General features: G+C 52.0%; 1 protein-coding gene across 1 annotated transcript in view; it reads right to left on the bottom strand.

Moving 5' to 3' along the window:
* Positions 1-6,601, bottom strand: part of LOC106815215 (glutamate receptor ionotropic, NMDA 2C-like) — an 11,279-nt gene that overhangs the window by 2,191 nt on the left and 2,487 nt on the right. The window lies entirely within an intron of this gene.

Raw genomic sequence — 6,601 nt, forward strand, 5'->3', positions numbered from 1 at the left:
GTTAGACACACGTTATCATCCGCTTCTTCTGGCCAGTTATATGGTTAGCTATGGCAGGTATGCAGTGCGTGGAAAATAAAGGAACAAACATTTCCATGCTCTATTATTCGATCATAGTGTAAAGACTAGCGCACACATCCGAGCAAAACGGGAAATGTTGTTTTCCAGCGTTTCGCGTTCTGCTCGGCGAGCAAGCGCACACACGCCACCCGACACATTACACAGCTGAGCAAAACATACAGAAACACTGCGTACAGCGCCGCTGTCACATGATATCAAAAATACCCATCCAATGAACATCCAATTTTGTGTGTCTTTGTGATTTTTTAAGGATATTGCTTGGAGACCGTCTGTGGCGTTTCGCTGTGTTGCAGAACGATTGACGCACACACCCGAGCAAAACGTACGCTCAGGCGAAAACACGCTTCGCGAATCAAACATTGCTTGTTCAGCGAAACACGCTCAGCTGAGCAATGTTTTTTGTTTCGGGAATCCGCACACAGCCACGAACATCGAGCGAAACACGTTTTGCTCCACGTTCATGTGTTTTGCTCGGGTGTGTGCGTTATGCTTAAACAATCTATCGGCGGACCATCGTGTGAATGTGTCCAGTAGGTGTCGCTGCCATCGCATAATCTCGACGGCATTGTATTAAGAGCATATAAAGAAGGCCTTTTTTATATGCTTTTGATTGTATTCAGCGTGGCTCATTGGCGTCAGACGGGAGTGGTAGGTTATAGAAGCGTGTAGAAACGTAGAAGATGCATGTTAAGAAACGTGTTAGATTACGATAGATAGTTACGATTGTTTACTAAATGATTGAAGGTAAATGTTAGAAAAAGAAAGTGTAAGTGAAAGTCAAGTGTACATGTTAGCAAGCAGCAACTGAATGTCCTTTATTAGCTCTTAATATAAGCTAGAGCGGAGATTCATCTAGCAGCTCCTAACATAAGCATGTAGAAGAAAAAGCAGCATATGTAGAGCAGAGATGCATCTGTGCATGACACTGACAGAGAAACGCGGCTGCATGCGTGTTACGTTGCAGATACACAACCTGCTCAGTCACTCCCACTCCCACCATGCACCGCCCCCGCCCGTCCCACCCTACCCTACTTTACCATGCACCTCTCTACATTACCTATCTGCTTCTATTCCTACCCGCCCACCTTGCCCGACTCTGCCTCAGTGTGCCCTGCTCTGTTCATCCTGATCTTATTCTGTTCTACCTTCTGTTCACTCTGTTCTATCCTACCGTGCCAACCTTGTTCTGTCTCACCCCCGCAAAGCTCTCTCACACCTTGCCCAGGCTGCGTGCCGCAACGTGCGGCATCGTATGGTATAGCTAGCAGACGATTTCCCTACTGCCGCTGCACGCGCCCTACCTACGAAGACCAACGTTGTCATGATAGCGCCGGCTAGCATCATGTAAAACACTCCCTGGAAGTTACGCAGCTGTAGCTTAGCTACCGCCACCTGCTGCTGCTTCGCCTGCATGATCACATGACATGCTCCTACGAACCACGTGCGTCGCAGCTGCGCAGTGACACCTGCAGGAGGAAAACAGAAGATGCGATCGGTTAAAGATGGCGTCGTCGATAGTGGCTCATCCGTAGCGCATCCGGACTCTGTGTAAATCGTTTGCTGGTTTCTACAACGCTGAAATCTGATAAGAGTGGTATAGTAGCATAGCGTGAAACCTTAATAATCGTATACACGCGTACAGGGCATACAGGTTCGTGTGCAATGCAGGGATGGTAGTCAGAAGTCACGTAATGACACGAGCGTGCGCCTGTTCGTGTATAGGTATAATTATAATATCTATAGTGCGCAGGCGAATGCGCTGTATACGCGATATGAAACAGGAAGGAGCCGATATCATGGACACAAATCGAACGGGACATATATACACACAAAAGGTTTTGCTTGAAGAGTATTTATCTGATCATGTTTAATTTAAAAAGGGTAAGGTTGACCTATACTAAAGTATGCGGAATATGTACGGCTATACTGTGTGCGCACGCTGCGCGTATTTCTGCGCGCGTTGTGCGTGCGTGTGTGGCGCGGTGTGTGTCGTGTACGTAAGTGGTGCGTGTGTGTGCCTGCATGCGTGTGGGTGTTCCGTTCGTGCGCGCAGCCAGGCGTGTGTATGTGCTGGGTGGCGTGCGCGCGTGCGCGCGCCGTTCGTGGCGCGTGAGCGTGGCGCGGGTATTTTGAGAAGTGGCGAGCACCTAAGTGTAGCGCCGTTGTGGGTGCATCCATGCGCTACCGTTTGCCCGTAGCTCAGCAGCCACCCTGTCGACCTCGGTCTGAAGACCGGAGTTGATTCATCGGAAGGCGATGCCCGTAACTTGTCAATTGACCGACCAGCACGCCGACCGTCTCTACGTCACCAGCCCTCGTGCCGGCTCCCTCCTCGTAGCGCAGCGGCACAAGCGTCGTAAAGATGAGCGCATCGATGTCCCTGCATTATCATCATATACCCAATATATATATATATATATTATATATATATATATATATATATATATATATAATATAATTAATATATATATATATATACATATTGTAACAGATTCGCTTTGTAATCGTGCCGTTTCGGTAGCACGATGTTGCAGTTTATTTTAGGCGAGAAGATGGCGCTTAGCCGCGAAGGACGGGTCGCAGAAAGTGAGAAGCAATAGATGAATAACGGCGGCGAAGGGGAGATACCCAGAGAGGGATGGCGGCCCTAGTTTGATGTTTTTAGAATGCGTCCGATGTTAACTTAACCGTGCGCGTACTGAGTAATTGTAGTGGCTATATGAGTGCTTCATAGTGCGCAGCGTACGGTACTAAGTAGTAAAGTACTAGCCACACTACTTACTACTAAGTGTACGTGGTATGTATAAGTATTTAGTGATTCTGTATCGGCCTGTAATTAGTCTGTAAGCTGTATCATGTAATACGCTGTACTAGTATGTGTATAATGTGTATGTAGCTTAGCCACGTACACTGATAGTGAGTTATAGCGTGAGTAGTGCGCGAGACACATCTGGTTTGTAGTTGCGGCTAATAAACACTTCTAGTTCTAGCTAATTACTGCCACTTTTGTGCACTTATCCACTTCGTGACGCGGCACCCCCCCCCCTCGCGTATCTCCACTGGACGACTGGAACGGCCCCCCCCCCTTTCTCGGCGCTCGGTGTGTTTGGCCCCCCTGCCTCGTCGCGATGCGCTAGTGATCAGAATTGCGAGAGAGATTGCGAAGTAACGTATCGGCCCTGTCAGGTGCCGCGACAAACGGCAACGTAGCTAATACACGGCCATGGTAGTAAGTCGAGTTCCGTGTTAATTAGGGCGATGGAGGAGAGAGGGAGATAAACGCGTTACATTGGAGCCGTAGACCGAAGGATCGCGAGTAGCACGGCGAGCTAATGGAGGAGAGGCATGTGAAGGTTGGAGGACGGTCCGGCTTCAGCCCAGCAGTAGTAAGCGAAGAGGAAGACGCCTCGGCGGCCGCCACGGAAGCATCTGCATGGGCAAACTGCGGTCCAGTGCGGGAAAGTGGCAAATCCGGGGAAAGCCAGTCCGGGAAGATGCGGCAGCCGCTTGTTCGTCCGAGATCAGGAAGATGTTAAGAGATCCTTCTGAGATGGGGGAGCTCGGCGGTCCCCCCCCCCAACGCCCGGACCTCCTGGCAGCGGCAGGGCGCGGATATACGTAAGAGAGGGTGCAAGGGTCAGCACCGACACAGACCAGTCGAACCTGCTAGATTGCGGAGAGGTTGGCATTTTCGCGGCGAGAGTGCCCCAGAACGGAGGAGACGGCTGGCGAGAGTTCGGCGAACAGAGGAAGACGCCGGCAAGAGAAAGGTCGACCAATCATGGGCAACGGCAGTACAAGTGGGGAGTTTGATTGCAGCAGCGTAATGACTGCAGGCGATGAAGATGTCATCAGCAAGCGCACGACAAAACATGTGCAGGAGGTGGGACAGCTTCGAGTTCATTACAGAAAGCAGCAGGGGCAGGACATGCGTCAGGGCGTGATAAGACGCTGGACAGACAATCCATAGCTGAAGCAGATAGAAGCGATCAATGCCAGCGTCAGATATCTCAGCTGACGTTCCGAGGTGCGAAGTCTGCCGGCTGAGCGCACGAACATGGCGCAGCGCATGCAGAAAACGAGCATCGATCAGCAGGTGCCTACTAGCCAGGAGAAGTTCCCATGAAGTCGGAAGAGAGCCAACCATGAGATGAGGGCAGTAAAATCTCTCAGCGTAACGGAGGTTTGAGCACACACTGCAGCGGCGGCTAGCTGAGGTGACGGAGGAGCTACATAAAAGAGCGTATGCAGCATGTGATCGCCGACTCCAGGCTGAGCGTAGGCCAAATGCGCTTACTACGGCCGCCCAGGAGGAGTCGACGAAAGCTGAAGAACCGATTGAACTCCCTTCAAAGCAGCGAAGACGAGCAGCTGAACAGTTGGTGAAGGAGGCTGGAGGGAAAGCTAACAGGAACAGGTTGTATGTGCGTCCAGAGGCTATAAGCAAGGTGTCAGGACATGCAGCGGCAGATGATGCACTCATGCTCGAGGCTACCGGAACTGAACGAAGCAAGGAGAAGCTGTTGTTGCAGGTCCGGCGATTCGAGGGAGAGGGACAAGAGGATGTTGTCGCAGAGTGTCAAATGGTGACCAACAAGTCGACGACACGTTGAAAAACAATTGAAGCAGGTCGGCAAGAGTCGCGACAGAGCAGGAACTGCTGGGGCTGAGTGCGAGATGCCTGTCGACCAAAGAGAATCGCCGACGCCGACGATGAAGGAGTCGGAACGGGGCGACGCACAGACGCCCGCCAGCGGACTTGACGCCCCTCGCCAGCCGCACGAAGGAAGATGAATGGGGAACAGCGAGGTTAGACATGCGCAGAGCGAGAACGTGCGAGGTGTGCACAAGGCCGTTGAAGCATGGGACATGGGATTGACCGACCACGGGGCTTAGCGCCAAGATGCCGACTAAGTTCACAGCATGGCCACACGTGCAGTCGTTCAGCGCGCGAGTGAACTACGTATGCTGAGACAGATGAGGGCACGCAGAGGCGAAGAAGAAGTATGAGCATAGCGTGGGCAATGAGGAATGCGGCGATACAAGTCGCTGGGGTAGACCCCCGTGGTGCAGAATTATATAACGTCGACGAATCTTGCAAGGGAGGACGTGAGAAGGTGAGCGAAATAGCATATGTACGCATGGCTGGCAGGATACGAGTCTGCTGCGGTGGATGTTACGCTCGCCGAGGGTAAGCGAATCCTCCTTTATAACACCGCGCGATGTTGTGTTAGCGGAGCGGACGGGATGGCATACGTGTCCGATCTGGAGTATCGACGCGGTGGTGGGGATTCACGCCACTGCCTGTCAGGAGGCGAGTATGATCGCACTTGCCCGTGGAGACCGCACGCCGAGTGAGCGGGGTTGCCGTGTGTGTGTACCGCGAGCAGCCGGCGACGTAAGTCAATGCTACAGACACGTGACTATTGCAGCAGCATGGTCGGGCTAGATAGGAGCGCAAACAAACGAAAACGAGACTGAACAGCATTAACCGTTTACGCAAGCGAGTGTATCTAAATAGGGACAGCTTCTCCTCACGTGGTGGAAAATCTATGCATAAAGCACGTGTCAGAGGCAAGTCCAAAGACGACATTGCGAGAGAGAGACGAGCGAGCAGACGAAGTGCGTACAGCGTCACAAATACCGAGACGCATAGCATGAGGTGAGGAATTAACGGAGCGAGGGAGGCGTCGCAATGAGTCCACGAGAGTAGCGCGAGTGAGGAAGTAGCTCTAACAGGCGATCGCCAGATGGCGTAGCCCAGAAACGGGTTCTAATACCCGATGAGACGCGTGGGAGGAACTCGCGTGAGCGAAGGGCCGGGCCTACAGCTAGCGCCGCGGTTGCCGACGAAAATAGGTGCTGAGGTTAAGTCAGTGCGTTATGGCAGTCTTGTGTGATTTTATCCGAGCTGGGTGGGCGAGGTGAACTGAGGTCAGGTGTGTCCGCTTGGTAATCATAGCGGAGTGGTGTGCTGAGGCAGTTGAGACGGCATCTGTTTTCCTAGTATTCTACGGTCAGACTATCGTCGCGAGGTTATTTCCATTCATGAGTATCAAGAGTCGTGAGCAGGGCCTCTACTCAAATTTTAGAGAGTTGGGGAACAGACAGATTCGCTCTTTTCGTAGGTGCGTCTTTCGGTCAGCCACGATAATTTATTTAATCGAGTAGGATGCGCGCGAGCCCGCGAGAACGGTTCCAGGAAGGGTAACAATAGAGAAATTACGGCGCGAAAGGGTAACCTGTATTGATACGAGGCGTGTATGTTCCGCTTCACTACACTATATACGCGCTGTACGCCCAGCTCAACCCTAGGCGTTTCAGCAGCGCTCGTTATCGATCAGGCAACTTGAATAACGGAGATGACGTTCAGGCAAAAAGTCTGGCTCGCTGATTGGCTGATTTGCCGTTACAGCTCTCTGATTGGCGGCAACGATTTCGTTGCCTCGGCGAAAGCGGGTTGAAAAGAAGCAAGTGGTGACAGGCGGTGAGAGTGTAGTGAAGCGAACCCGAAACCGCT

The sequence above is a fragment of the Priapulus caudatus genome, unplaced genomic scaffold (genome assembly GCF_000485595.1).
Source record: "Priapulus caudatus unplaced genomic scaffold, Priapulus_caudatus-5.0.1 Scaffold1066, whole genome shotgun sequence".
Taxonomy (NCBI): domain Eukaryota; kingdom Metazoa; phylum Priapulida; class Priapulimorpha; order Priapulimorphida; family Priapulidae; genus Priapulus; species Priapulus caudatus.